At 38.3% G+C, this 13,503-nt stretch overlaps 2 protein-coding genes and 1 pseudogene across 4 annotated transcripts in view; 1 reads left to right on the top strand and 2 right to left on the bottom strand.

Annotated features, from left to right (window-relative positions):
- Positions 1-13,503, top strand: part of AVEN (apoptosis and caspase activation inhibitor) — a 150,613-nt gene that overhangs the window by 41,550 nt on the left and 95,560 nt on the right. The window lies entirely within an intron of this gene.
- The window catches only part of LOC148094165 (lupus La protein-like), an 89,868-nt pseudogene that overhangs the window by 960 nt on the left and 75,405 nt on the right, over positions 1-13,503 (bottom strand).
- CHRM5 (cholinergic receptor muscarinic 5) overlaps positions 1-13,503 on the bottom strand; it is a 73,247-nt gene that overhangs the window by 57,161 nt on the left and 2,583 nt on the right. The gene's annotated exons all lie outside the window — the stretch shown is intronic.

The following is a 13,503-nucleotide window of genomic DNA, read 5'->3' as shown; positions in this document are numbered from 1 at the left end:
GGGATCGAGCCTGCAACCCGGGAATTAAACCATGTGCCCTGACCGGGAATTAAACCATCATCTCCTGGTTTATAGGTCAACACTCAACCACTGACCCACACCAGCTGGGCCCTTAAATGCTCTGTGTGATGGTTTTTCTCATTTGAAGATTTTATACTTGACCTTTATTTTCTAATTTTTATGTCATCAAGGGTTGCACCAGTTGGGAATCCTTTCAGATAAGTGGGTCTCTTTTTACATAATTTTTTATATTTATCATTCATCAGAAAGACCTTTTATACTCATGAAAGAGATTTGCATGGAGAGCTTCTGATTTTTAGCTTTATCTTCATTTATTTCCATGAGTTCTGTCTTTGATTTTCTTAAGGCTTCTAGCAAAGCCTCTTAGGCAGTTTAATATGTTTAATTTTATTATTATCTCTAGAGGCATCCGGTTTTCGTTCAATTTGATCGGTTCCTTTAAAATTTGTCTCATGGAAAATTTGTCACTAAAATAATACTTGATTTGATGACAGGTTTTGGTCCCCTAGTAGCCATTTTTTTCACTATCACTGTTTTCATTTTCAACAAGTGAGGAAAGCTGTTGAGTTGCAGGATATCTTGCATGTGGATCCATTCAACTGAGTGAGATTATGACCCAATTATTTATTTTTTGAACTTTTTATGTTCTAATACTCCTTAGATTTTTCTGAGTTGTTGCAGAGATACAGAGAATTCCCATATACCCATTACCTAGGGTGATGGCTTTTTTCTGTTCCAAATCAGCATACTATGTTACATTTATTTATCTCCTTGGTCTCCTCTAATTGGTGGCCATTTCTCAGTCTTTTCTGGACTTGACACTGTTGAAGAATAGTGACCACGTATTTTGTAGAATGTTCCTCAGCTTGGGGTTTTTCTGATGATTTCTCATGATTGGACTGAGGCTGTGGATTTTGGGGGAGAATACCACAGACATGATGCATCTGTCTTGTTGATCTTATCAGTGGACACACAATACCAACATGCCATTACTGATAATGTTAACTTTGATCACTTGGTTAAGATGGTATCTGTCAGGTTTCTCTGTTGTAAAGTTACTTTCTATTATCTGTTTACTAGATGAGTGACTAATTGCTACTCATACAGGGATGGGAATTAAGATTTACTTGCTAGAGGGAGGGGTAGCAAGGAATTTGTGGGCATATGTTAAAACAATGAGTAAGTAATAAGTACTTTGGGAAAAGTATTTTGAAGCTGTGCAAATACCCTGGTTCTCCTTAAAGGCCCAGGGGAACCAACTCTCTGAATGTGGCAGAGAATTGCCTCGGATAAAAGGTGAAATTGTAGGTGAATGGATAAAGAAGAGATGGTACATATATTCCATGGACTATGACTCAACCATTAAGAAGAATGTAATCTTGTTATCTGCAACAGCATGGATGGACCTAGCGGGTATTATGCTAAGTGAAATAAGTTAGAGAAAGACAAGTGCCAGGTGATTGCACTTGTATGTGGAATCTAAACAAACTAAAGGAATGAGCAGAACAGAAACAGAGTCAGAGACACAGAGAGTGGACTGGTGGTGGCCAGAGAGGAAGGGACTTGGGGGGCTGGGTGAGAAAGGTGAGGGGATTAAGAAGTACAGATTGGTAGTTACAGAATAGGCATGGGGATGTAAAGTACAGTATAGGAAATATAGTCAATAACACTGTAATAACTATATATGGTGTCAGATGGGTACCAAATTTATCAGGCGGTCACTTCATAAGTTATATAAATGTCTAATCATGGGATTGTACACCTGAAACTAATATAATATTGTACATCAACTGTAATTGAAACATAAGAAATTATTCAAAAGGAGAAAGTCAAATTGTGATAACTAAATACTTGACCTTTCTGTTTAAGGGTTATTGGCAGAGCTATCTGTTGTAAATGGTGCTGTTCTTGTGTTACTGACTCTTCTGTCAATGTTTTTGAAGAATGGAATCATTTATATTAACTGAGTGGGGTTAATGAGGGTACATTTGTGAAACAAGGTAAAACATCAAAAACTGATTTTAATTTCTTCCTCGTTAATCAGTTACAAAATGCTTATTTTATCTCTTAGCATTTGCGGCTACCAAGTAAGAAGCTATATATACACAGCGGTTAGCAAAAGTAGGTTTATAGTTCTTCATCTGGGGAAAAAAAAAATACAAGAAACAACTGTAAACTTACTTTTGCCAACCCCTGTGTATATATGTACATATATATGTACGTATGTGTGTGTGTATGAGTGTGCATATACATATATGATTACATGTATAAATATATATTATTAGCTGCATTCCAAATGACTTGAATCACATGTCTAAAATTCATTGATCAGAAAATCTTTAATGCTGTGCTTCTTTATTCAAGAGACAGTCATGGTTGCAGTCTTCTAAAAGTTACCCCAGTGGGAGTTGATGCATGAGGAGGCATGCTTCAGTGAGTCAGCAGTCATCCCAGCACATACCAACTATTTGGTTGAACTCCCTCAGAAATTGGGATAATTCTAGTGTAGCCATTATTGTCCAAACAAAGGCTGGTCCAGGGAGAGAATGTGTTGAATGTGTTTTTAGATTCCTAAGGGGGGAAACATCTTGACATTTTGATGTATGGCATAACCATTTATTCCTTACTGCTTTTCTCAGCAGCTTCATAATCTAAGTGTATTTCAGTTTAGTAAGAAAATCTGGAGTGATAGTATTTGGTACAGTGTCAGATATAGGTAAGGATTTCTAGCACTTAAAAAAAATTGTAAAGTCTTAAAAAAATATAATCAAGATTTGGCAGTGATGGTTTAATAACTGTCAAATTGAATCTGACTACTGCACTGAGATTTGGCCTCTTAACCGTATGTTATTGCTTTGCTCTAGAATAGATTTTAGTAATGAGCTACTGTGAAAAATATTTTTATTTATTGTCTCCTTTTTTTTCCCCAGAGGAGCATTTCTAGTTCTTGGGGTCATCAGATGAGTAGGGTTTGGGTGGGGAGGGCTGGGGGCTGGGAGAGGGCATGGTTTTGCAGGAATCTGCAGTGGAGAAGGCAACATTGTGATAAGTGGGGGGGGCCAACTTCTGTATTAGGTTGAATAAATGAACTGCCTTAATTTGGGGTGAAGGGGGTAGAGGAGGTGTACGCATAAGTACATGTGTTAAAATAGGTCTTATAGAGTACCTGGCTGGGTGTTTTGTACATTATGTACAATATTTTATTTAATGAAGATAACCCTGCAAGGTCAGTATTGTACCATTTTATAGATGAGGCAAATTAAGCTCAAAGAACTTAGATGATGTGCCTAATGCCACATAACTAGCATGTGATAGAACTGTAGTATGATTTCCTGCCTGTCCGATTCCAAAACTCATTTCTGTTTACACTAAATTGTTGCTTTCTGTAGAATGCTTGCAGTTGGCTGTGTGGTGAGTGGCTCTTTGGGTAGACTGTATAGAAAATGAGCCAGTAAATGGTATGGAATAGTTGTGTCTCCTCCCTTCCTCCTCGTAATAGAAACAAAACAAAACAAACATTTGGCTACTCTGAAAAAGTTATCTTTGTTGGATAGTTTGGTGCCTTTTGATCTGGTCATGACAATGGGAACACTACTCTTTTGACTTGCTACTTGGTTCATTTATACTGAAAAACATGGAAAACAAAATATGGATTTATTTCAGATCTCTGACTTGTATTATTATGACAGTTACTCAGGAACTCTAACATGGAAATGACTTTTTCTTCACTGCTGGTAATTATTAACTCAAGTAAAAAGATAATTATGTGTTAAACTATTTATGCTGTGTATGTGCAAATGAAATTCATCAGCTTCAAATTAGGAAAATTGACAAGGTATACTACTGTTAATATTTTTTATATTTTGTTTAAAATTTCTTATTTAGATATCTTACCATAATTTTGAAAGAAAATAAAAAAAGATTGCTGCCAGGGCTTGGAGGAGTCTTGGAAAAAGTTGTGGTTATAATATTCTTACATAAACTCAGTTTAACTGCAGTAGACTGTTGAAAATTTTTGCAACTTGATGATCCCTATTTTAAAGTGATAGAGTAGCCCTAGCTGGTTTGCTCAGTGGCTAGAGCGTTGGCCGGTGGACTGAAGAATCCTGGGTTCGATTCTGGCCAACAGTGTCTGTACATCGGTTGCAGGCTCCAACCCTGGCCCTGGTTGGGGCTCGTGCGGGAGGCAACCAATCAATGTGTCTCTCTCCCTCTCTCTCCTCTCCCTTCCACTCACCCTGAAAAGCAATGGAAAAAATATCCTCAGGTGAGGATTAAAAAAAAAAAAGTGATAGGGTACTTATTTGTAAAACATTTCTTTAAAAAAAAAATGTTTTTATTGATTTCAGAGTGAGGAAGGGAGAGGGAGAGAGAGTGTAAAAACATCAATGATAGAGAATCATCTAAGGGCTGCCTCCTGCACGCCCCCTACTGGGGATCAGCCCTCAATCCGGGCATGTGCCCTGACTGGGAATCGAACTTCAATTTTCTGATTCATGAGTCCACACTCAGCCACTGAGCCACAATGGCTGGGCTGCAAAGTGTTTCTGAATCCTAGGTTAATATTTTTTTAGTTTTTATTGGAGTCTCAAATGATGTCATTTTTAGTGTACGCTAGTTTTAACTATATAAGAGCTATATATTTTTCTCTTATATTTTGAAGCCTGAATGCTTTGCAAGGTAGTAATGCTTTAATTTGTATATGGTATAACTGGGATTTGAGAATTAGCTAAGGTATTTGCCTATACCTATCTTCAGAGCAGGAAGTAATTTGGGGGCTCTCTGTGTATAGCTGATAATGATAAACGGACCATGTTGTGGGGCACATTTTATCTTCAGACCTCCACCTCTTCTTTCCTTTGTGACACTCCCTTTCCTACCCATTTGGGTACTTTACCTATTTTAGTGCCTGATTCTTTTATGCACTCGTTTATGCTTTGCCTGCTCTCCGGTGTTCTCTCCCAGGAAACCCAGGCATGTATGTTTAATATTCAGACTTTATTCTCATACTGTATATGGCCAGCAGGGCGCTACTGGAGAAATTGGAGGGAGTGTTGCTTGAGAGGCAGTTCATTTGGAGTGTTCGTGAGTGGAACTATACTAGGACACCTTTATATAATTAAAGCAACAGATATGGTGAAATGATTTTAGAGGAGGCTGCTCAGTGAGGTCTTGTCAAGTTAACACATTCCTGGTGCAGTGGCATTTGAGTATTTGAAAGGTATGCCGCTAACAAAGATATTATTAAATCTGGACTGTGTAGGAGTATGCATGTCTGTCAGCTATACAGTGTAATTTCTAAATAAGAATTTGCTGCTCCTGGTGGAACTTGAAAATAGTGTGTCTTCAGCACTACACATTTGATTTTCCTGTACCTAATCACTGCTCTGCCTGGTTGCTATGAGCCACACCAGTTTACAACAGGATCACTCAATAAAATAGCACTAATTCGTCCAGAACATTTTAAATCTTCTCCCTTGTTATCTTTATGCTTTTTTTTTTTTTCTTTAGATCTCAAAATCAGAGTGAAAAAGTGAGTTGTTTCTTGCTTTGAAACCCAGAGAACAGATAATTAAGAACTATTATTGCGTAATGAACTCACAGCTAGAACAAGTCAATGTTCACCTGGATGGTTTCTTCGAATGCAGGCCTTCAGTCTCTTGCATTGCTCCTGCCATTCCAATAACCAGCAGTTGACGTAAGAAAATATACAGCCACATACAAGTTGCTTTTTTCTTGACCACTTAAGGTCCCTATTGCTTCTCTGCAAGTGCCCGTTAGATTCCCAAGGCTGCCAGACTAACTACTCTTCATTGAGTGGAGTTAGCATATCTTGAACTTTTGATATCTTTTTCCTCATTTTTAAGGCGCATCATGGAACAAAATAATCTCATAGCATTTGGTCCATATTTAGCACTTTTCAGATGGGGAAACTGAGACTCATGTCAGTTGGTGTTTAACCTAAGGCCATATAGATACTTGTCGGAGATGAATTGCCCAGATGGGTGTTTTTTCTGTAGGTTCGTAGACAGTGCGGTTTCTAAATCATAGCAGTAGACACCTCACAGAATTCCAGTTTTTATTTTGGAGAGGAATTTGAGTTGATTCCTTGTGGGTAAACTATTATCAGATTGGTATATAGGAAGGAAATAGAGATCATTTTTTTTTTTCCAGAGTTAAAAGCGAGGAATATTCTCAAGTGTATAGACTTTCCTAAACAGATTCATATAGGGTGAGAAAAACCTGGACTACTGTATAAGATAAGAGGTTTGGTCTGTTTTCTGTTTTTTTGTGTTTTTTTTTAATCCTCACCGAGGATATTTTTTCTATTGCTTTTCAGAGAGAGTGGAAGTGGTGAGGGGGAAGAGAGAGAGAGATAGAAACATTGATGTGAGAGAGACAGTCCAATTGGCTGCCTCCCACTCTCTTGCCGACCAGGGCCAGGGATTGAGCCTGCAACTGAGGTATGTGCCCTTGGTTGGAATTGAACCCAGAACCCTTCAGTCTACAGGCCGATGCTCCAACCATTGAGCCAGACTGGCTAGAGCTGTTGTCTGGTTTTGCTTTTTTTAAAAATATCTCTTTGCTGATTTCAGAGAGGAGAAGGGAGAGGGAGAGAGAGAGAAGCGTCAATGATGAGTCATTGATCCGCTGCCTCCTGCACGCCCCTACTGGGGATCAAACCCGCAACCAAGCATGTACCCTGACTGGGAATCAAACTGCGATCTCCTGGATCATAAGTCGAGATGCTCAGCTGCTGAGCCCCTCTGGGCGGGCTGTTGTCTGTTTTTTATCTGTCTTGTTCCAGTACCCCTACTCCCTACCTTTGCCTGACATGGACCTGTGTCTCTTTCCTCTATCCATTTTCCATGTTCGTTTTTGTTAGACTTGGGATTCAGGTCATTACTCACTGGTTTCCATGCTTGTAATTTATATCCTTCTAATGTTTCTTGGGTGCGGGAACCCTGAGAAGGGCAAGAACTGAGGCTGATTGCCATTTTTATCAGGCCCTTCAGGGACCGACTTAATTTTCCTTCAGTATTTTTGTTTCTAGTTGTTTTTTTTTTATGCACTTACTTTCCTTCTTTTCCTCTTTCCTCCTCTGTCCACATGGGTTTACCATAGCCTAGCACCACACTATAGGCTACACCACAACATGTTCGGAGGATGCTGGGGAAATGTTAATACTTTTAAAAGTACCACTTTGTTCAGCATGGCCAATCTGTAGTGGTCTTCTCCTAGAGAGATGATGTTCTCTCATTGTCTACTCTGGTCCCCACAGTTTTCTGGACCAGTTATTTGTAGTTTTATACAGGGGCAGTGAGTTTTGAAATAGTATCTCCAATATAAGCCTGGCTGCTTTAACGGGGGAGCAACTTACCTGACCATCATATTTTTGGACGATTATATTTTAGAGTATAATAGAGAACCTGTGATTCTCTGTTTGTAGAAATAGAGTTTCAAGGTTCAAAAATTTACAGACGTAGATATAGGGATAAATGAAAAGGAAAATACATTTGGACCAGCCTTTCTTTCAAGTGTCCTTGAGGGAGATTGAACATGTGAATTGTGTGTGGTGAAGTCACTGGGTTGGGATACAGTAGCCTGACTCTGAGGATGCTCGCCTAGCCTAATGAGAGAGAATGTGAGTGTATGAAATTGGAATTTATTGTGATATGCAGTATTTTATGTGCTTGTGAATAAAGGCAAGGGGACAGTAGGAGGATTTGTTGAAGTGCTGAGCAGGGGATCTCTCTGGTAGCAGTATGTGAGAAACAGTATCTTTCAAGGCAAGAGTATTGGGGCTCACTCTCAGTTATCCTGAAGTCAAGCTTTCCTGTCTCACTGTAGAGTCCAGCCTGTGTTTATTTTGTGGTTTTTGTTTATTTTGTTTTTAAAAGGGAACGGGTGTGTTTTCTGACATTAGAGTGAGGAGATGCACATTTCAGACTTCTTTAGTACTGACTTGCGCCAAGAACGCATTGCTTTAAGCAAGATATTAACCTTGCTACAACTAGGTTGTGCCTTTTTGGCCACAAGTTCAGGGATCTCTTTTGAACAAAAGAAATCACTGTTGAGAGTTGATTTCTACCCAAGGGACCCTGTAATATTGATTATTTTCCTTCTATCCAGGATGTCACTATGCCACAGGAGCTGACAGGGGGAAGATATAAGAAACTAGCCTGTGATTCTGTTGCCTAAGACATTGTTTCAAAAATTCATCTGGGCATCTGAGAAAGGAAAGGTGCAGTAAATGTTTTGGTTTTTTTTTAATCTTCCCAGGATATGTTTTTGTTTTTTTAATTGATTTTTTAAAAAGAGAAGAAGGGAAAGATAGAGAAACATTGATGTGGGAAAGAAACATAGATTGGCTGGCTCTGACTATATGCCCTGACTGGGGATTGAACCCACAACCTTTTGGTGTGTGGGATGATGCTCCAGCCAACTGAGCCACTGGCCAGGGCCAATAAATGTTTTTTGTTGTTATTGTTTTTAATATCTTTGTCTCAGCCATGGCCTGTAGCTTAGCTGGTTAGAGTCTCATCCCAATACACCAAGGCTGCAGGTTCAATCCCTGGTCAGGGGACATACAAAAAGTAACCAATGAATTCATAAATAAGTGGAACAACACACTGATGTCTCTCTCTCTCTCTCTCCCCCTCTCCCCCCTCTCCCCCTCCCTCCCTCCCTCCCTCCCTCCCTCCCTCCCTCCCTCCCTCCCTCCCTCCCTCCCTCTCTTCTCTCTAAAATCAATAAAAAAATCTTTGTCTCTTGTCTTGGTATTTACATTTATTTAAAGTATTTGTAATGAAGATAATTGTATATTATGGTTACAAAAGGTCCTTCTCCTGATACTAAAAAACTTTAATAAAGATGTATAAATTATAATTGGCTCCTAATACATTTATCTCAAATATTGCCTACTGGGAATTTTCTTCCCAGACCTATTTATGGAGGGACCATGAAGAAAAATCTGATGCAAAAATGGCAAATTGATATTTGTTAAAGCTGAGTGGTAAGTCCATGGGCATTGGTCATGTTTGAAATAATTCATAATAAAATATTTAAAAATAAATAGAATCTCAAGAATATATTTGAAAAGATTTTAAAGCATTTCAGGTCGAAAAAAGACATTGCTCATTTGGGAGATTGGGTTCAAAATGGGAATCATTTGAGATTTTGGAATAATAGTTATGAGACTTCCTTAGTATACAGGAAATAGTGCTGGAGCTGATCAATGAATGGAAATGAATAATTTATTACATAATCACAATAAAGTATTACATAATAAATTATGACATAATTATGTCACCATATTTGAAACATGTTTTTGGGGGGTGGGGTGGAAAATGATATTTCCTCTTGAGAAAAGGTTGCTTTTCTTCAATATATCCTGCCAGATATAAAATTTAGTGGTACATGGTTTGTAGTTTAAATACTTAAGCTCTATTTCACTCTCAGTCAAGTAAATTATAGAGCTCACAAACCTGCAGTCAAATAAAGGCAACTAAAATGTTTGGCACAATGTTATAGGTGAAAACATAAAGGAGGCTTTGTGGTATTTCCAACAATTGAATTTCATTGACTTTTTATACTGAATTCTGATTCCTTTTTTGTACTGAATTATGACAAATTCTCACTGTTTAATTTCCATGCCTTCTTGATTGCAAATGATGTAATTTTCTGAGATTTTGTTAATTTTAGTTACTTCTGGGATATTCTAAACCAAATTATAGACGTTTAGTCTTTGTTTACCAACTAGTGATTTATTTGAATTCTAGGTCTCTGTGTGATCATTGTTGAGACAGCAGGATAACTGAGTAGTAGTCCACGTGTCTCAGCAGCACTGTTTTGCAACCTGTGCCCACCAGGGCTAGCAAAAGCTATTGCTTCGCATAGCTTATCCCAGGAATTTTAAAGTATTTGGTGGTGTCTATATGGAGTCAAATGCATATGTTAAAATGCAGAAGAATACCTTTGTGGATCCTCTAGGTGGCACAACAGTTTCAACACATACACCTTAGGAGCCAGTCCAGTAAGTGTGGGGAGGGGAGGGGCCGTCTAGCTAGCAGGCCCTAGGCTTTCCATTTCAACCCAACCAGGGTAGATCTGCTTTTATATGCTTTATATATCTTGATGGTTTCTCTAAGATCTTGTTTGAAAGAATGTAATACTGCTAAAATGATGGAATATCAAAGGTCAAAAAACCTTGAGTTGTGCAAACCAACATCAAACCCCAGATTTCTGTGGGGACTTAATGAACGCATCACTCATGTGCCCTGAGCGTCTCTAGAGACTGTCCTCTGTGGACTGCATCCGACACACACGTTTAGTTCTAGAGTGAATGCGAGCCTCCTCCAGTGCTCTTCTTACCTTAATTTTTATCAGAGAGGATGAGGTCTAGCATAAGCTTTTAGTTTTTGACCTTAGTTTGAAAGAGATCACCATTGTTGGCATAGATTTAACGGTTAGATCTTACACTGTGGCTCTGAAACTCAGAAAGGAGATTTGACTTAGATACTTGTGTAGATTCATTCCTCACAGAGAGGGAGAGAACACAGAATAATTGTAAGATTTTTAAGCCTGCCACTTCCCCACACTCATCTTTGAGTAGGAAGCCGATTGTAGTATCACTTCAATTTCTTTTTCAAAATGCTTATCCAGATTCTCTTGTAATCACTTAATAGTATGGCCAATTTAGATCCTTTAGGACTGTCGATGAAGTTATAAGTCACAATGTTATGGCAAATGTGATTTCCATAGGTCACATACAGCAAATACGGGATAAACTTGCTATCTGTATTGTATACTTTATAATATAACATACCTCACAGATCTGATATCTCTGTAGCCATTATTTCAGTATGACTGTCCCAGAAAGTTCCCCGCCTTGAGACTTTTCTGTACTTGTTCTATATGCTCATTACTAATGAATTAAAGCTGAAGTATATTTTAGTATCATTGTTCTTCTGTTTGATGAGATTGCCCTTGAGAATATATTAGGGTACATTTCCACATTCATTTAATACCTCTGTTAAGTAGTGCTGTGCTTACCTTGGGAATAGACAAATTAAAGAGATGTGGTCCTCATACTTGAGGCCCTCGCCCATGAGGATGCAGAGAATGGTAGGTAGGATGAGTGTGTAAATAGGTTACTAGTGCAGTATAACAAGGTGTCATGAAAAAGGTGTGATCAAAGTGCTATGGAAGTTCCTAGACCTGGAAAACTCTTCTGTAGATATTACTACAGGTTACTCAGAAACTACTGCATGCAGAGGACTGTGTCCTTGCGACACATGTGAAGGAAGACATGCAGCCGATGGGTTAAATATTAGAGTAGCACCATGTTATTTGCTAAGTCTGATAGACTCACATTATTCAACCCCCCCCCCAGCATATTTAGATTATTGCACCAAGAAAATTTTGTAAACAGCTAAAGATATGGGGATAACTGAACTGGAAACTGCCTTTGACTTTTGCTACCCAAAGAGCACATTCATTATATGTTCATAAAATGATAATCAGGAAACAAGAAGCCCACGTATAGTGATGACAAAGTGGGACCTCAGACTGTGGGTCTGTGAAAGTGGTAATGTTTTTCCGATTGATCTGCATTCTTGAGTTATTTCACTAACACCTCCAAGGCCATGTGAAAAATGGAGCTTGGCAGCATCTTTAAACAACTGGTGAATAATAAAGCGGTAGTAATTACCAGTACAAAGGATGGAAGGCTGCTTTAAGAGTCCTCTCGCATACCATTGTTTCAGCAAACTGTGTAACTATAGATGACAGGACTTCAGCTTGGCTTGTAGTTATTCATGGAATGATAATTCTTTTTTTACACTTCATCTGTGTAGACTCTGAGTCTCAGAGGCTGAGACACAAGTGCCTGTTGTCTTGAAGCGAGGCTCTTGCAACTAAAAGGATAACCTGCACCTGTGCTCCGGGTGGGAGGCCTGGTGGCTCTGCCTTGTCCTTTGCAGCTAGAGCTGCGTAAAAGATGGCACAGAAGGGAGAGATGGCGCACTTGGGTGCGTGTTTGTAAGTGGAGCTCTCACTCCCAGATTGTTTTTGTTATTTTTTGCAAATTTTTGTTGAAGACTTTCGTAGAACACAGTAGTTTTGTTTATTAAAGAGATTCTTTTTAGGATCACTCCTAAAAAGAGATTCCTCCTCTTTTCATGAATTCATATTTTCTTGAAAGGATGGTCACCAGCTTCTTCCCTGCCCCCACTTTAGAACACTAGTTTGTGTGCCACATACTAATTAATCTATGTCATGAGATCACTTTGTAATCTATATTTAGGAAATCTCTCTCTCATTCAGAGAGATTCTTCCCCATTTTGAGTGTGTGGATCATTTTCTGTTTCCTGAGTAGCCTCAGTATTACTGTTGGAACCAAGGTGGAATTTTGCTCCTACTCCTCTGTTCCCTAGGTCCCCCTTCCAGGTGTTGTCTGGTTGCTTCCTGGTATTTTCCTCACTCCCATTTTATCATCATCTGTGAATTTTATTAATGTGATGTTTGCTGCCTTTTGAAAATTATTAATGAAGAAAACTGTGAAATGGTACTTTTATCTTTAATAGCTGGTGCTGTAAAAGTGTCAACTGCAATGGAAGCCTCTTTCTCTCATCCAGCTCCTGTCCTGCTTCTCTGTAGTGTCTCTGTGATACGCCTTGAAATGACAGTGCTCACATCTCTCATGACCAGTTCACACTGAAAGGATATAATCATCTGTTTGATATTACAGCCACTTCCCCAGCTACTGATTGTGATGTCACAGGCCAGAGATTATGCTCGCTCAGCTGGAAGAAGCTGGAGAGGGGCTCACTCTCCATGGTGAACCATCATTTTTACTCAAATCTGGCCAATTCATGACGAAAAGAAACCATTATGAGGAACAAATATACCAGCTAGTTGAAATACCCAGTTGAATTAAGCTTGAAAAACTTTTCCATAATACTGGGATGAAAGACAGTATTTCAGAAATTTTCAGGAAAATTTGAAAGTTATAGTAATGCAGATATCAGTAAATATTTATTTATTGAGTTTAAAAGTATTATGTAGTGCCAGTCCCTTTAAATTAAATGTTAACGTTTAAAAATGAATTTTAGGTATATTTCTAATTTTAGGTACAAAACTATTTTGCTTGCTGTTTCAGACAAAGATAACATATGAAGTCAACAAAGATGTTAGATGGGAGTATTTTATTTTGACCTGAACACCTACTTTTATTTTCTCATAGTTTAAATAAAAAGTTTATAGCTTTTGGATGTTTTAAAGTGTGCAGAATCTGTGGATGTAGTGATAAATATCACTGCAAGGATAGGGTAGCCAAAATATTTGCTCCATTTCTATGAAGAATCCAATGATACACAATCCTATTACTTTTACAATATAATACTTTTCTATAACAAATGTATAAAATACATTTTAAATTATAGAAACAGGCAGTCATTGACTACTTCTTTCAAGAATGTT

The sequence above is a fragment of the Miniopterus natalensis genome, chromosome 1, assembly GCF_054644295.1.
Source record: "Miniopterus natalensis isolate mMinNat1 chromosome 1, mMinNat1.hap1, whole genome shotgun sequence".
Lineage (NCBI taxonomy): Eukaryota > Metazoa > Chordata > Mammalia > Chiroptera > Miniopteridae > Miniopterus > Miniopterus natalensis.
Note: the sequence above shows the minus strand (reverse complement) of the source record. Positions and strands in the feature narration are given on the sequence as shown.